This window comes from Rattus norvegicus, unplaced genomic scaffold, assembly GCF_021556685.1.
Source record: "Rattus norvegicus strain SHRSP/BbbUtx unplaced genomic scaffold, alternate assembly SHRSP_T2T unassigned-0000083, whole genome shotgun sequence".
Classification (NCBI taxonomy): Eukaryota; Metazoa; Chordata; class Mammalia; order Rodentia; family Muridae; genus Rattus; species Rattus norvegicus.
The window spans coordinates 32,501-49,132 of record NW_028238816.1 but is presented as its reverse complement, the minus strand read 5'-3'; the positions used below and the strand labels follow the sequence as shown (position 1 = coordinate 49,132).

At 49.4% G+C, this 16,632-nt stretch overlaps 1 long non-coding RNA gene across 2 annotated transcripts in view; it reads left to right on the top strand.

Moving 5' to 3' along the window:
• The first annotated feature begins 11,593 nt into the window (after nt 1-11,593).
• The window catches only part of LOC147997658 (uncharacterized), an 18,355-nt gene continuing 13,316 nt past the window's right edge, over nt 11,594-16,632 (top strand). The window contains exon 1 of one of the 2 annotated variants that reach the window (XR_015647637.1): nt 11,594-11,892. This is a non-coding gene — a long non-coding RNA (uncharacterized LOC147997658). Of the gene's footprint in view, nt 11,919-16,632 lie in introns of both variants that reach the window. The other variant, XR_015647639.1, reaches the window with a different exon arrangement.

Genomic DNA, 16,632 nt, shown 5'->3' with positions numbered 1-16,632 from the left:
AGTTTCCCATCGCAAAGCTCTTTCCAGATCCTTCCTCCCCATCCACCACCCCGTACTAACCCAGGCCTGCCCTTAGATGTGGTTGATGCATACCCAGGTGAGTCTCCATTGGAGAAAGGACGATATTCCCATCTCCTATGACTGTCAATGGCCGATGACCTAAATGCCAGTGACTTCGGACTTGACTCCATTTTCCCCTCTGAGAACTGGGTTTGGATCTGTTGAACGCAGGCAGGCCCTCGGTTTTGAAACAAACAAACAAACAAACAAACAAACAAACAAACAAACACACCAAAAAATATTTAAAGCAGGCAACAACTGCCTGCACGCCAAGAGACTGTTGACTCCTCTTTGGAGATAGTACGATGTGAAACTTGCTTAATACAGTAGAGTCCACACAACACAAAGGGAACACTTTAACAAATTATGAAGGAGAGAGGGGGGGGGTATGTTTATCTACCTCCTCTTGTTTCTCAGACTAGAGATTTCATCTTCCTCTGTCTCTCGAGTGCTGGTGGCTTTGCTGCTGGTTTGGGGGGGGGGGGGTTGGGATAGGGATAGGAAGAGAAAAGGCTTGAGTGCTGATTTTAAAGCTCTCTCTCTCTCTAAAGCTCTCTCTCTCTAAAGCTCTCTCTCTCTCTCCCCCCCTCCTTCTCTCTCTCTTTACACACACACACACACACACACACACACACACACACACACACACACACACACACACTGGAGAGGAAGACAGGAAGACCTATCTAGATGCAACGTGAAGAAGGCCTATGTCAGATGAGTTAATGGCTAGGGAACTGTTAGCTGGCTAGTCTGCCATTTTGTTGCAGTTGCTAGTATTATAAGGACACTTTCTCATTGGTTGTTTCTGCTGTTGCTGCCAGAATTCATTACATATTCTGTTAGGCTCTTCTGTGTGATAACACACTCAGAAACCGAACACTGTAGGAGTCAGTCTAACTGCTTTCTTTGTTGTCTAGTTACCCGCAATAATCTTGGACCTGAACTGAACACCCAGCAGCACTTCCCGCACCCACCCATGTATAAGCTTTTATAACCTGGACCACCAACACTAGAGCGACAGGGCAGACAGAGACTATTTGGAACCGGACTTCCATTTTGAGTTTTTGTTTGTGTTCTTGTTTTTTTCTCCTGTCCTGTCCTGTCCTGTCCTGTCCTGTCCTGTCCTGTCCTCTCTGTCTGTCTGTCTGTCTGTCTGTCTGTCTGTCTGTCTGTAAATCCACACATATAGTTCTTTCCACATCTTATATCTCAAAACAAATAATGCTTGCTGTGATCCTCATTTCATTCAAGGGTACTACTCTCTAGACCAGAGGAGCCCCCTTACAATTCTCCACAGGTAGTGATGACCGGAGTGTTCAGTGCGACTAAGCAGGAATTATATGGTTGCCGCCATTATGCTTGATCTTACCGAAGGTAGGGTTGCGGGGCATGGTTGCCACGATGGCGACCAGTAGACCGTGATTGAGGAGACGGAACAATAATTAACCTACAATTCTCCCTCTCGGTCAACTGTTTCTCTGTCACTCTCTGTCTCTCTTCCCTCCTTCCCTCCCCCGTCTCTCAGACCTGAATGAGCATTGGAACTAAAGTAAATGTACATGTGAAAAGAAGCCAGGTGTGGTGCTGCATGTCTTTGATTGCATCACTTGAGAGGTGAAGGTGGGTAGAACTCTGTGAGCAGGCTGCAGACCTGATCCAGGTACTGATTTCCAGGGCTTTTGTGCAAAGACCCCTGACTCAACTAAAGAAATGAGGAGGAAAATAAAGAAACAGATACAATTAACTTGGAATAAACCAAACAAACTAAGAAAAAGGAAAGGCAGTAATGGAGTGGCCTGGCTTACAGAGGAGGGGCAGACATTTATCTGCCATTGCCTCCTCGGTTGAACACACAAACACACGCATGGGGGAGGGGGGAGAGACAGAGACAGAGAGAGACAGAGAGACAGAGAGAGGAAGAGAGACAGAGACAGGGAGACAGAGAGAGAGACAGACACAGAGAGAGAGAGACAGACAGACAGAGACAGAGAGACACAGAAAATTCGATCTCTCTCTCTCTCTCTCTCTCTCTCTCTCTCTCTCTCTCTCTCTCTCTCATCACAGGCTGAGCTCAGGGACAGTGAGTTCCACACTCACTCAGAGAAAAACTCTGTCTCCAGTCACCCTCACCCACACGCCTTCAAAATGATCCATTGTACTATTTTAGATTTATGTCTGAGGAGCCCCTCTCCCTCCGCCTCCTCCTGTTACGTTGTAGAAACGTTTAATCCCAAACAGGGCTTCTCTCCTACCCTGCCTTGATGATTCTGTTCCTGGATAAAAGATACACAAGCTTTATTATCTACAGGAAGCCTTAAATAGCACTAGAAGACCTGGGCAGGCAGATATCTACCCTCTAGGTTGTTAGTTTTGGGGGTTTTGTTTGTTTGTTTGTTTTTGTGTTTTTTGTTGTTGTTTTTAATTTTTTTAGATTTGTTTTTTATTTATCTGAGTATGCTGCAGTTATCTTCAGACACACCAGAAGAGATCAATCAGATCTCATTACAGATGGTTGTGAGCCACCATGTGGTTGCTGGCAATTGAACTCAGGACGTCTGGAAGAGCAGTCAGTGCTCTTAACCGCTGAGCCATCTCTCCAGCCCCTGTTGTTGTTTTTTGTTTTGGTCAAAAACCTGGATTCTCGGGGTTGGGGATTTAGCTCAGTGGTAGAGCGCTTGCCTAGCAAGCGCAAGGCCCTGGGAAGAGCAAGGTCCCCAGCTCCGGAAAAAAAGAAAAGAGGAAGAAAAAACAAACAAAACAAACAAAACAAAAAAAAACCCTCTGGATTCTCAGGAGCTGTGTGGTGTGTCCTCTTATGTTCTGGTGCCCTCTTCTGGCATGCAGACATATAGGAATCAGAGAGAGCCCACATTTTTGTCCAGGAACAAACAAACTGCCAAACTGCCAAACAAACAACAAAGGATTGTAGGTTTTGACTGGCTCTGTAGGTTTCAGAGAAAGGCAGGGCAGACCTCTGTGAGTTTGGGACTAGACTACTCTACCGAGCAAGTTCCAGGGAGGGATTCCACAGGAGCACAGTGGACTGGACAAAATTTTGACTTTGTAATTTTATTTTTTGCCCAATTGGGATTTATGATTTGATTGTCACAAAACTTATACCTTTCATTTTATTTTATTTTCGGCCAAAATTTCATTTTCAGTTTCACTTCCGATTTAACTTTTAATTTCTTGTCGCGCTTATGTTCGGATCGAGTTAATTCTCTGGGGAGCTGTGCCCTTGCCACTGGTGCTGGCAGAAGGGGATCCCGAGATCTAGAGGTTCTGTGTGGTGGGCTGTGTGGCAGAGGAAAAAAATGAAATTAAGAACATATATAAATCTATGGATTTGTATAAGGAGAAACGTATGGTATGGTGGGAAGATGTAAGGGAGAGAAAAATAAAAAATAGATAGATAGATAGATAGATAGATAGATAGATAGATAGATAGATAGATAGAGTGATTCATGCTCCCAGCCTCCTATGTACAGAGTTCCCCGAGGCGTTTTTACTCGCCAAATAAAGACTGCGGTGTTTCCCAACACACCATGTGAATGTCCGTGGCTGTCGAAATTATTTCATTTATGTTTTTCACGTTTGTCGTCCGTGTCACTTCAAGGCCATTGTGACTTCAGTCTTGTTATTGATTCATATATGCTTTCTATTTCTTTTCATTTTTCAAAACCTTTTTGTCTAAATTGTATTTGTCATTCACCTTGATTTAAACATTTATTAAAGTCCAGTTTGCCATTTATTCGTATTTACTCGTATTTTATTATTATTTTATAAATTTATTCCATCATTTCGTTTCAGTCGTCTATATTTGCCCTTCATCTCGTTCCCGCTTTTCTTTTTTTTTCTTTTTTCTTTTTTCTTTTTTCAGAGCTGGGGACTGAATCCAGGGCCTTGCATTTGCTAGGCAAGCACTCTACCACAGAGCTAAATCCCCAACCCCGTCGTTCCCACTTTATGTCTGTTAACATTTAATTGTTTTATCTCCCTTGTCCTTCTGTGTCCCTCGTCTTAATTTCTGCTTTATTGTTTTCTTTTTTTTTTAAATTTATTTATTTAACGCATGTGAGTACACTGTAGCTGTCTTCAGACACACCAGAAGAGGGCATCAGGTCTCATTACAGATGGTTGTGAGCCACCATGTGGTTGCTGGGATTTGAACTCAGGACCTCTGGGAGAGCGGTCAGTGCTCTTAACCGCTGAGCCATCTCTCCATCCCATCTGTTTTATTGTTTACATCGCACTTACTCTGTTTTTATGGCGATCTATTAACTTTTTTCCATGTCAGTCGTCGGTATCTGTTGATCACCTTGATTTTTTTTTTTTCTTTTTTCTTTTTTTCGGAGCTGGGGACCGAACCCAGGGCCTTACTCTTGCTAGGCAAGCGCTCTACCACTGAGCTAAATCCCCAACCCCGATCACCTTGATTTTTGTTTTATTGTTTATTCACATTGACTCTTTATTCATTATTATTTTTAAGTAAAATAAAATAAATAAAATTTAAATATGGTAAAAATATTTGTTAAACAGATATTAAAAGGGAGGTCTACAGCAGATTTTTAAACTAACGGGCACACACACACACACACACACACACACACACACACACACACACACACACAAATTTCTCCCAGAGGTCCTGAGTTCAATTACCAGCAACCACAAGGTGGCTGACAACCATCTGTAATGGGATCTGATGCTCTCTTCTGGTGTGTCTGAAAATAGCTACAGTGTACTCTTACGCATAAATAAAATAAATAAATCTTTAAAAAAAATAAAATAAAATATGAGGTTGGCTCTCTTTGCTCCTCTCTTTGCTCTTTTGCTCTTCCTCTCTTCCCCTCTTCCCCTTTGTCCCTTCTCTCCCCATTCCCCTCCCAAATTCTCTCCACGTGCTCATGACTGGCCTTTACTCTCTTCTTCTACCTTTCTTCTCTCATTAAACCTCTCCGTGGAGGGGGAGGGGTGTGTGTGTGAGTGGGGGGAGGGGGGAATGAGGTTGACCAGTCTTCCTGTGTAACAGAGGTTTAAAAGGAGGCTGGTCGACAAAACGTTTTTTTGTGGTTTTTATTCTCTCTCTCTCTCTCTCTCTCTCTCTCTCTCTCTCTCTCTCTCTCTCTCTTTCTCTCTCTCTTAATCAACTCGGAAGTCGATCTGCTGTCCCTTTTATTAAAAGCCAAAGTATTAAGTGGCGAGCCGATGTTTCAACTTTCACCATTCTGTTCCTTTCACCAAAAAGAGGGGGTTCTTTGGCTTTTCCTTTCCTTTTTGAAACAAAACGAAAGGAGGAGCTCGACCAGTTGGCCTAGCTTCCCTGTTCCTTTTCCCTCTTCCACGGTATGCTCGATGAAATAAAGTAAATAAATGAAGTTTCTAGTTATGTATTTGTTTGGGAGACCCGAACTCTCTCTCAAGAGAGAGTTGCATCTTCCCGCTGCCGCCCCCCCCCCCCCCACACACACACAAGGCCTCCTCCCTGTATGTGGGGGGAGGGGGAGGGGTGGACAGGAGCTAGCTGAGAGGGGGTGGGGTGGGGCGGGGCTGGAGAATATGCAGGTTCCTGAAGGTCAGTCGGGGAAGTACTGCTGCTGCCCTAGCACGCTTCAGTGCCTCTTTAGAGTTTAGAGTTTTCTAAAGTTTTCTGCCTGAAATCAGCGAGTGATGATTTCACTGTGAAATGATGTCTGATCATCGCTCTCGCTGTCCTGTCAGGGCTCCGGCTCCTGGCAAATGTCTGACTGAAGGAAACCTTAGTTAGACTCACACCCAGCTGTTTGGAAATGGTAATGGAGTTGATAGCACACCCTGGGGGAAAGAGGCAGACTCCCTTTTTGCTCACTCTCAATTCCCAGCCTCGCCCTGCCAGCTCGGGGATTTCTAAGTAAGGGTGAATCTGGACCATATATGTACAGGGTTTGGCGTTTCTGATTCATGTTTAATGTTTAGTTAAATAAAGCTTGTCAAGGGCTGGAGAGATGGCTCTCCACAGAGGTGGTTCCCCTTTTCTTAACCCGACTGGGACAGAAGTGCAAACTATCATCTACCTATCTGGGAGTGGAGTGGTTGGATACAGGGAGATGGAGCATTTGCAGTTAGTAAAGTTCTGCTGTCGGTTTTGTTTTGTTTTGTTTTGTTTTGTTTTGTTTTGTTTCCTTTCATTTTTGGATAGATTTTTTGGATAGCCTTTTTTTTTTCTTTTTAAATACAAATTTTGTTTTCTGTGCAACATTCTGATCATAGTTTCCCATCGCAAAGCTCTTTCCAGATCCTTCCTCCCCATCCACCACCCCGTACTAACCCAGGCCTGCCCTTAGATGTGGTTGATGCATACCCAGGTGAGTCTCCATTGGAGAAAGGACGATATTCCCATCTCCTATGACTGTCAATGGCAGATGACTTAAATGCCAGTGACTTCGGACTTGACTCCATTTTCCCCTCTGAGAACTGGGTTTGGATCTGTTGAACGCAGGCAGGCCCTCGGTTTTGAAACAAACAAACAAACAAACAAACAAACAAACAAACAAACACACCAAAAAATATTTAAAGCAGGCAACAACTGTCTGCACGCCAAGAGACTGTTGACTCCTCTTTGGAGCTAGTACGATGTGAAACTTGCTTAATAAAGTAGAGTCCACACAACACAAAGGGAACACTTTAACAAATTATGAAGGAGAGAGGGGGGGGTATGTTTATCTACCTCCTCTTGTTTCTCAGACCAGAGATTTCATCTTCCTCTGTCTCTCGAGTGCTGGTGGCTTTGCTGCTGGTTTGGGGGGGGGGATTGGGATAGGGATAGGAAGAGAAAAGGCTTGAGTGCTGATTTTAAAGCTCTCTCTCTCTCTCAAGCTCTCTCTCTCTAAAGCTCTCTCTCTCTCTCCCCCCCTCCTTCTCTCTCTCTTTACACACACACACACACACACACACACACACACACACACACACACACTCACTCACTTCCTAGGATGAAAGAAAAGAAATGAAAAGGAAGGCACCCATGGTGATGCATGACTTTGATCTCACTTTGGTCTCAGCACTGGAGAGGAAGATAGGAAGACCTATCTAGATGCAACGTGAAGAAGGCCTATGTCAGATGAGTTAATGGCTAGGGAACTGTTAGCTGGCTAGTCTGCCATTTTGTTGCAGTTGCTAATATTATAAGGACACTTTCTCATTGGTTGTTTCTGCTGTTGCTGCCAGAATTCATTACATATTCTGTTAGGCTCTTCTGTGTGATAACACACTCAGAAACCGAACACTGTAGGAGTCAGTCTAACTGCTTTCTTTGTTGTCTAGTTACCCGCAATAATCTTGGACCTGAACTGAACACCCAGCAGCACTTCCCGCACCCACCCATGTATAAGCTTTTATAACCTGGACCACCAACACTAGAGCGACAGGGCAGACAGAGACTATTTGGAACCGGACTTCCATTTTGAGTTTTTGTTTGTGTTCTTGTTTTTTTCTCCTGTCCTGTCCTGTCCTGTCCTGTCCTGTCCTGTCCTGTCCTGTCCTCTCTGTCTGTCTGTCTGTCTGTCTGTCTGTCTGTCTGTCTGTCTGTAAATCCACACATATAGTTCTTTCCACATCTTATATCTCAAAACAAATAATGCTTGCTGTGATCCTCATTTCATTCAAGGGTACTACTCTCTAGACCAGAGGAGCCCCCTTACAATTCTCCACAGGTAGTGATGACCGGAGTGTTCAGTGCGACTAAGCAGGAATTATATGGTTGCCGCCATTATGCTTGATCTTACCGAAGGTAGGGTTGCGGGGCATGGTTGCCACGATGGCGACCAGTAGACCGTGATTGAGGAGACGGAACAATAATTAACCTACAATTCTCCCTCTCTGTCAACTGTTTCTCTGTCACTCTCTGTCTCTCTTCCCTCTTTCCCTCCCCCGTCTCTCAGACCTGAATGCCTCCTCTGTTGAACACACAAACACACGCGCCGAGAGAGCGAGAGAGCGAGAGAGCGAGAGAGCGAGAGAGCGAGAGAGCGAGAGAGCGAGAGAGCGAGAGAGCGAGAGAGCGAGAGAGAGAGAGAGAGAGAGAGAGAGAGATCTGTTAATCTGTTTGTCTCCCTCCCCTAGTTTTTCAGACAGGGTTTCTTTATGAAAAGAAAGAAACTGGTAGCTGTAGGCTGGTAGCTGCTGGCTGTTAAAGGTCTAGGTAAAACAATGTGATGGCCTAAGAGGAAAATAAAGAAACAGATACAATTAACTGTTAAGGCCTAGATGCCGTGTGAATGAGGCCTACATCAGATTGGTTAAGATAACTGTCACCTGGCTAGCCTGCCATTTTAATATTGCAAGGACGCCTTCTCATAGGTTGTTTCTGCTGTCACTGCCAGAGTTCATTACATATTCTGTTAGGTTCTGTATGACACACACTCAGAAACCAAACATTGTAGAATCCAGTGTGTCCTTGAGTGCGTGTCTACAATGCGTGCGTGCGTGCGTGCGTCTGTGCATGCGTGTGTCCATGGCCATGCTAGAGCCCACTCCAGATTTGTGTTTCAGAGATCTTTACTTATTTATTTTTCCTGCCTTGGCTTGTGTAGGCACTAAGTCACCACACTTCCCGAAAAACAAAATGAAACAAAACAAAACAAAATCCACCAACAAATGGACCAAACCCAAACCCCAAGCCAGACAAACAAATATTCCTGCCTGCCTGTCTGTCTATCAGGGCTACAACAGAGAGAAGTGGAATCTTGAATGAACAAAACTAGAATACCTAAGTCTGCCTGTTTCCCCTCTTCCCACCCTCCCCTGCCCCCCAGCCCATCCCCTAGAGCTGGTCTAGCATGTTCTCTGACCCTGGGGGTGCGGTGAACCGGCCTGCCTTGCTAAACTCTGTAGTGTATAAACTTGGTAACTCTAGAAAGCAGGAGCTGAAAATGTGCAGATAAGGTGGTGGTCGAGCTGTGTGTGTGTTGGTGTGGGAGGGAGACTGCTTCGGTAACTGCTGCTTTTCAATGTCCGGCTGAAACTCTGTGCTTATGATGTATCTTTTGGTTTATTCGATTTTACTTACTGTCTATTGGGTTTGCATTTGATTTTTATTGATTTTATTGATATTTATGTTTAACTATTTTGACCTGGCTAAATGACTGACTGACTGACTGACTGACTGACTAAGTCTACCTGGCATACAGGAGGAATTCAAGGACGAATGATTGTTTAAGTATGACAAAAATAAGTAAGTAAGTAAGTAAGTAAGTAAGTAAGTAAGTAAGTAAGTAAGGGGGTTGGGGATTTAGCTCAGTGGTAGAGCGCTTGCCTAGCAAGTGCAAGGCCCTGGGTTCTGTCCCCAGCTCCGAAAAAAAAGAAAGAAAAAAAAGTAAGTAAGTAAGTAAGTAAGTAAGTAAGTAAGTAAGTAAATAAATAAATAAATAAATAAATAAATAAATAAATAAATACGATCATTTAGAAGTAATATAGGCAGAAGGAGAACATGTGGCTGTGGATGGTCTGAGGCTTCTGGCTGCTTTTGGGTGCCTCTTCACCTTTCTGCACGTGCAAACTGAGTTTAATTAAGTTCTGTTTCCCTAGAGGCTGGGAAAGGGAGAAACAGAAGTGACCTGGAACATCAGGGCTAATGGCCGGCTGCTTCCATCTTGGTGAGGTCAGGTGTCAGCCAAGCTGGCTGCCAACCATCCACAGTTGAATCCAAAGTGCCCAAATGGGACACTATAACAAATCATGTATACAGATTTGTGTATATAGAAAACATTTTTCCTTTCTCTTCTTTTCTTTTCTTGAGAAATTCAGCTGGTCCTGATGTCTTTCCCTCGGTGTGTCCCTCTGTCATCTCTCTCTCTCTGTCTCTTTGTCTTACTGTCTCTGTCTGTCTCTGTCTGTCTCTGTCTCTGTCTCTGTCTCTGTCTCTGTCTCTCTCTCTCTCTCTCTCTCTCTCTCTGTGTGTGTGTGTGTGTGTGTGTGTGTGTGTTCCTTAATCTCAGCAGCACTACTCATCCAATCGATTTTTCCTCTCCCCTTGTCTCCTTCACATGGCTATTACCCCACCTTAAACAGCACTAGAAGAGCCTGGCAGGCAGATATCTACCCTCTATGCTGTCAGAATTTTTTTTTTTTTTTTTTTTTTTAAAGTCAAAACCTGGATTCTCAGGAGCCATGTGGTGTGTCCTCCTAGGTTCTGGTGCCCTCTTCTGGCATGCAGACATATAGTCAGCAGAGAGAGCTGTGTGGGTGGCCGAGGCAGGCAGAGTGGACCTCTGTGAGCTTGAGGCTAGATAAGTCTACGGAGCAAGTTCCATGACTGCCTGGGCTATACCAAAAGAAACGTACCTTGAGGCAAAACAAAACAAAGCAGAAAAGGTTCTGCTTTTATTTTACAGACATGTGTTCTCTCTAGTCCTATTGACTATAGAAGTTTGATCATGAAGTCACATTGATTTTTATTACAGAGTTTATTTGTGTGTGTGTGTGTGTGAGAGAGAGAGAGAGAGAGAGAGAGAGAGAGAGAGTTTTTTCTTTAATCTTCAAACATATTTTTTATTGTTTATTTATTTTATGAGCACACTGTCACTGTCTTCAACACACAAGGAGAGGATTCCATTACAGATGGTTGTGAGCCACCATGTGGTTGCTGGGATTTGAACTAAGGATCTCTGGAAGAGCAGTCAGTGCTCTTCACCGCTGAGCCGTCTCTCCAGCCCTGAAACAATATCTTGAATAAACAATAACAAAAACACTAAAACTAAGTCTGCCAGTTTTCCTCTTTCTTTCTCTCTCTCTCTCTCTCTCTCCCTCTCCCTCCCTCCCTCCCTCCCTTCCTTCTTTCTTCCTTTCTTTCTTTTTCTTCAGATAGGATTTCTTAGTGAATGATATTTATGTTGATATAAATTTTTTACGTACTTTTGACTGGCTAACTAACTAGCTAAGTCTGCCTGTCCTAAAGAAGGAGTTCCCCTGCCACAACTAAATACGTGCATAGAAAAAAAATATATAATTATTAACTTGGGATGAAACTAATGTAACAAGCAAGCAAACAAACGCACAAACAAACAAAGTAGGGATGGTGGTGCTGGGTGCCTGGTATATGGGAGATGGGAGACCTGTGGTCTAGAGCGTCCAGAGCTCTGGCCTCCATACTCTGGACTGCATTCTCTCTAGCAATCTTCCCAAAGTGGCTGTATTTAACCATGTTTTTATTTTTTAAATTGGCTCTCTCTCTCTCTCTCTCTCTCTCTCTCTCTCTCTCTCTCTCTCTCTCTCTTTCTCCCTCCCTCCCTCCCTCCCTCCCTCCCTCCCCCCACCACACACACAGAGGCACGTGTGAACAAGGGAATGCAAATGCACAAAATAAGTATGTTTTGATCAGAGTGAAAACAAATCACGGGAATTTTAACCATTCCACCATCATTCCACCATTCTTTTAATTTACTCTCTGTGTTTAGTCTTCCAAAGAGGGTGGCAGGTGTGTGGTTTGGTGAGTGCCGGCTGGCGGTGGCAGCGAGGAACAGAGAACAACAACAACCCCCCCCTCCCCCCCATCGGGATCGGTGGAGGGTTTTAAAAATGAGTGAGCCATTTAAAAATGGTGTGGAACTGAGGTCGCCGCCACCCTCCCCTCACGCCGGAGTTTGGACGCTCCCTTTTCCTAACTGTGCCTGTTCCTTGCTAATTGTTAACCGATTCGAGAGTGCATGTCCTTTCACTTAGAGGTGGCCTGTTTTCACCGCTCCGTCCTACTTTCCTTTTCTGGGTGCCTGAGGGGGTTGGCCCCGAGTCCATCCCGCGTTCACTGTGTTCCGGCGGGACAACCGGGACCGTTTGTGCCATTCGGGAGAAGTGGTGGGTACCTGCCCCGTTGTGCGTGGGTGAGTGTCCCCCTGAGCTAGGGAGGTCACTCTGGAGAGACGGAATGAGTGTGTGTGGCGGCGGCGGCGCGTGACAGTCTGTATTGGTTTGCTTGATCGAGATCGCTGTCGGGCGACACCTAGTGGCGACAAGTTTCCGCAACGCTCCTGTCCCCCGGTTGGTGACAAAGGACGGGGAAGTGCCTGTGGTGAGCCGGCCAGGGTGAGAGGGTGACAGGCAAGCAGGCGGGTGCGCGACGGAGACGCCGTCCTGTCTGGGGACCATCTCTAGCTAGGAGGTTGTACCTGGAGAACTTCAGGGGAGGAGGGTGGCTGTACGACCTATTGGGACACAAGGAGGGGTTGGTGGCAGCTGGATGAGGTCGACCAGAAGGCTTGGGCCCCGTCCCGGATTTTTTTTTTTTTTCCAATTTTTTTTTTTAAATTTTTTATTTTATTTTATTTTATTTTTTTTATTTCTTCCCTCCTCTCCGGTCCCAGCCAGCGGGACCATAGACACTTTTGAGGCCGAGAGGGTGCTGTGTCCCCGGCCTCCGAGCCGAGGTGGCCCGGCTAGGGGGCGCCACGGAGTTTTTTTTTTTTTTTTTCTTTTCCAGGAGTCCCTTCGGTCCCAGCCAGCGGGACCATAGACACTTTTGAGGCCGAGAGGGTGCTGTGTCCCCGGCCTCCGAGCCGAGGTGGCCCGGCTAGGGGGCGCCACGGAGTTTTTTTTTTCTTTTCCAGGAGTCCCTTCGGTCCCTGATAGCGGGAGCCTGGACCTCTGAGGCCGAGAGGGTGCTGTGTCCCCGGCCTCCGAGCCGAGGTGGCCCGGCTAGGGGGCGCCACGGAGTTTTTTTTTTTTTTTTCTTTTCCAGGAGTCCCTTCGGTCCCTGATAGCGGGAGCCTGGACCTCTGAGGCCGAGAGGGTGCTGTGTCCCCGGCCTCCGAGCCGAGGTGGCCCGGCTAGGGGGCGCCACGGAGTTTTTTTTTTTTTTTTTCTTTTCCAGGAGTCCCTTCGGTCCCTGATAGCGGGAGCCTGGACCTCTGAGGCCGAGAGGGTGCTGTGTCCCCGGCCTCCGAGCCGAGGTGGCCCGGCTAGGTGGCGCCACGGATTTTTTTTTTTTCTTTTCCAGGAGTCCCTTCGGTCCCTGATAGCGGGAGCCTGGACCTCTGAGGCCGAGAGGGTGCTGTGTCCCCGGCCTCCGAGCCGAGGTGGCCCGGCTAGGGGGCGCCACGGAGTTTTTTTTTTTTTTTTTCTTTTCCAGGAGTCCCTTCGGTCCCTGATAGCGGGAGCCTGGACCTCTGAGGCCGAGAGGGTGCTGTGTCCCCGGCCTCCGAGCCGAGGTGGCCCGGCTAGGGGGCGCCACGGAGTTTTTTTTTTTTTTTTTCTTTTCCAGGAGTCCCTTCGGTCCCTGATAGCGGGAGCCTGGACCTCTGAGGCCGAGAGGGTGCTGTGTCCCCGGCCTCCGAGCCGAGGTGGCCCGGCTAGGTGGCGCCACGGATTTTTTTTTTTTTCTTTTCCAGGAGTCCCTTCGGTCCCTGATAGCGGGAGCCTGGACCTCTGAGGCCGAGAGGGTGCTGTGTCCCCGGCCTCCGAGCCGAGGTGTCCCGGCTAGGGGGCGCCTCCGAGACTTTATTTTTTCCAGGATCCTCCCCGGTCCCTGCCAGCGGGAGCATGGACTTCTGAGGCCGAGGGGAAGCTGTGTTCCAGGCTATCTACCATGGCCTCCTCGGTCTGTGAGCACTCAGGGTTCTAAGGTCGACCAGTTGTTCCTTTGCGGTCCGGTTCTCTTTCTACATGGGGACCTCTTGGGGACACGTCACCGAACATGACTTCCAGACGTTCCGTGTGGCCTGTCATGTTTATCCCTGTGTCTTTTACACTTTTCATCTTTGCTATCTGTCCTTATTGTACCTGGAGATATATGCTGACACGCTGTCCTTTTGACTCTTTTTGTCATTAAAGGACGTTGGAAGAGGCTTGCACCAAGGCTGTTTGCTTGTCCAGCCCTAGCTCTTTTCTTCTGCGCATGGGCCTCTTCGATGCTTGAAGCTTAGCGTCCCCCCCATGAGTACGCGCTTCCTGCTTTCCCGTGCTTGCTTGCCTGTGCTCTCTGGGGCAGCTTTATGACAACCGTCCCGCGTGTCAGGCGTTCCCGATTTCCCCGTGGTGGTTGTCGTCCGTTACCGGTAGGAGTCGTTGGTGCCGAGTGCGACTGGAAGGGTTTTCCCGTTTGGTGCTAGTGACCCCCTGGCGTGCTCCTCTGCGGCCGACCGGTTTTTTTATTTGTTTTTTTTTTTGTTTTTTTTTTTTTTGTTTTTTGGAAGGAGTTCCCGAACCTCCGCTGCTTGGTGGTGTGTCCCTTTCTTTCCTGCTGTGTGCCTCCCGAGTTGCACCTTTTCTCCTTCGAAGGGGATTTTATTTTTTTATTTTTATTTTTTTTTTATTTTTATTTTTTTTGAAGGAGTTCCCGAACCTCCGCTGCCCGTTGAGTCCCGTTCTTCCACGCCACGTGCCTCCCGAGTGCAACGCTTCCTTTTTTTTCTCGCCCTCGAGAAGGGTAAATTTTTTTTTTTTTGTGTGTGTGTGGCAGTGTTAGCGACTTCTTCCCGTGCTCTCTCTCGCTCTTCTCGCTCGTATTCCCGTCCAGTGCGTGTTAGAAAGCTCTCACGCCCGTTGTTCCCGATGCATGGCGTGTCTCGCTCCCGTTGGATCGATGTGGTGCTGCCGCGTTCTCTTCGGGCCGGGGCCTAAGCCGCGCCAGGCGAGGGACGGACATTCATGGCGAATGGTCATTCAGCGCGAATGGCGACCGCTCTTCTCGTTCTGCCAGCGGGCCCCTCGTCTCTCCTCCCCATTCCTTTGCAGGGTGGTGTGTGGAAGTCAGGGGTGCGGCTGTCCGGCACGAGCGCTGACCCGCGCACACTTGTTGCTGTGGTTCGCGGTGTCCCTGTGGACGTGTCGGGGGCGCTTGCCCCCACGCCGTTCACTGCTTCGCGGCCCTCTTCCCCCGTGCCGGGGGAAGGTGGTAGACCCGCTGCGGTGCATACCCTTCCCGAATGGTGTGTGCACGCGCCCTGCTTTGTGTGAGCCTTGCGGTGCTCCTGGAGCGTTCCGGGCTTTGACCACCAAGGTGCCCGCTTCTGAGTTGGCGGTGGCGCTTCCCGCTCCCCGGCGTGCCTCCTGTGCTCCATGGTGCTTGTGCCTTTACGCTTTCCCTTGTCCTAGTTGCCGGCTTTCTGCACGGTGACAGAAAAGGGGGGGGGTCGAGGAGTTGAGTGTGCGGTTAAAAGGCTCCTTCCGTTGGGTGAGCGCCCACCCCGTGCCTATGTTTTTGGTGCCTTCACCCGCGGGCCCTGCGCGGTTAGGGTGGTGCTGAGCGATCGCGGCTGGCCCTTTTTAAAGACCGGACTCCCTCAAGTCAAGGCTCCTCCTTTGTGTGCGCCTTGAAGAGGCCTGGCCCTCGGCGGGGACCTGTCGCAGGTCCCCCCGGTCCGCGAATGCTCAAGAAGACCCCGGAGAAAGAGACCTTTGCCGATACCGCAGACCCCCCACCAGCTGGCGCGTGGTCCTTCCCGTTCTGTCCCGCGCCTGTTGCTCGTTTCCCGTTGCGTGCACGGAGCCCTTGGCTGCTCGTCGGTGTTGGGTTCGTCCCGCCCTCAGTGAGGAATTTGCCTTCTCTAGCTATCTTCGGAAAGGGCTTTACGATCTCCGAGGGGCTTCTCCCGGATGGTCCCCTCGGCTGCCCGCCCTGACCTCAGCCTTCTGCGCGCAGCGTTTGCTCTCTCGCCTACCGCGACCCGCGCCTCCCCGCTCCGAGTACGAGGAGGGATCACGCGGGACGGGGCTCTGTCGACCTGCCGCTGTGCGGAGCTTGTGGGGGAGATTGGGTTTCTGGTGGCAGGTGGCGGGGAAGGGCCGTGCACACGCCCGCGTGCGCGGTACCCCCTCTCACCGCGAGGGGTCGTCGCGGGACGGGTGGGTTTGGAAGGGCGGCGCTGGGCTCCCGGTCCCACCCGCCTCCGTTTCCCCCGTGCCCTCCGTCGCGTGTGCGTCCCTCCCACGCGCGTCCACGTCCCGGCCACTCTCGCGGCGAGGTCGTGTCGCGTGTGGTGCGTGCCGCGTGCTCTCGGGCGTCTGCGGTTGCCGCCTCGTCCCCCCCTTCCACGGCAGCGTTCCCACGGCCGGTGGAGATCGCGGGAGCCGTCCTACCCCCCCTTCCCCCTCCGCGGGGCTCTCGAGGGTCCGTGAACCGCGGGGTTGGCCTCGCTCTCGGGGGCGGACTTCTTGTTTGGGGGAACCGGCGGTCGGCCGCGTCCGGCGCGTCGTCGGACGTTGGGACCCGCTGCCACGCGGGGGTCTTCGTCGGTTGGCGTCGGCGTCTGCCTCGGTTCTCTCTCGCGTCGGCTGGCGTCTCCTCGGGCTCCCGGGGGTTGTCCGTTGGTTTCGGGTCGGCTCGGTGCCGCGGGCGTGGCGGGACTGCTCCGGGTTGGGTGCAGTGTGATTCCCGCCGGCTTGGCTCGCGTGCCCGGTCGCCGCCCGAGCGGCCTCCCGGTCCCTTGTGAGGCGTCTCCCGCGGGGGGTGCCGCTGCGGCCGGCCCTGCCGTCGACGGTCCTCGTTCTGCCGGTTCGCTCCCCCTCCCCGCCCGCCGGCGTTCCTTTCTCTCTCGCTCCTCGTCTGGCCGACCCGCGGCCGTGCTGCCGGGCCCCTCCTCAACGGGGGGGGCAGCCGGG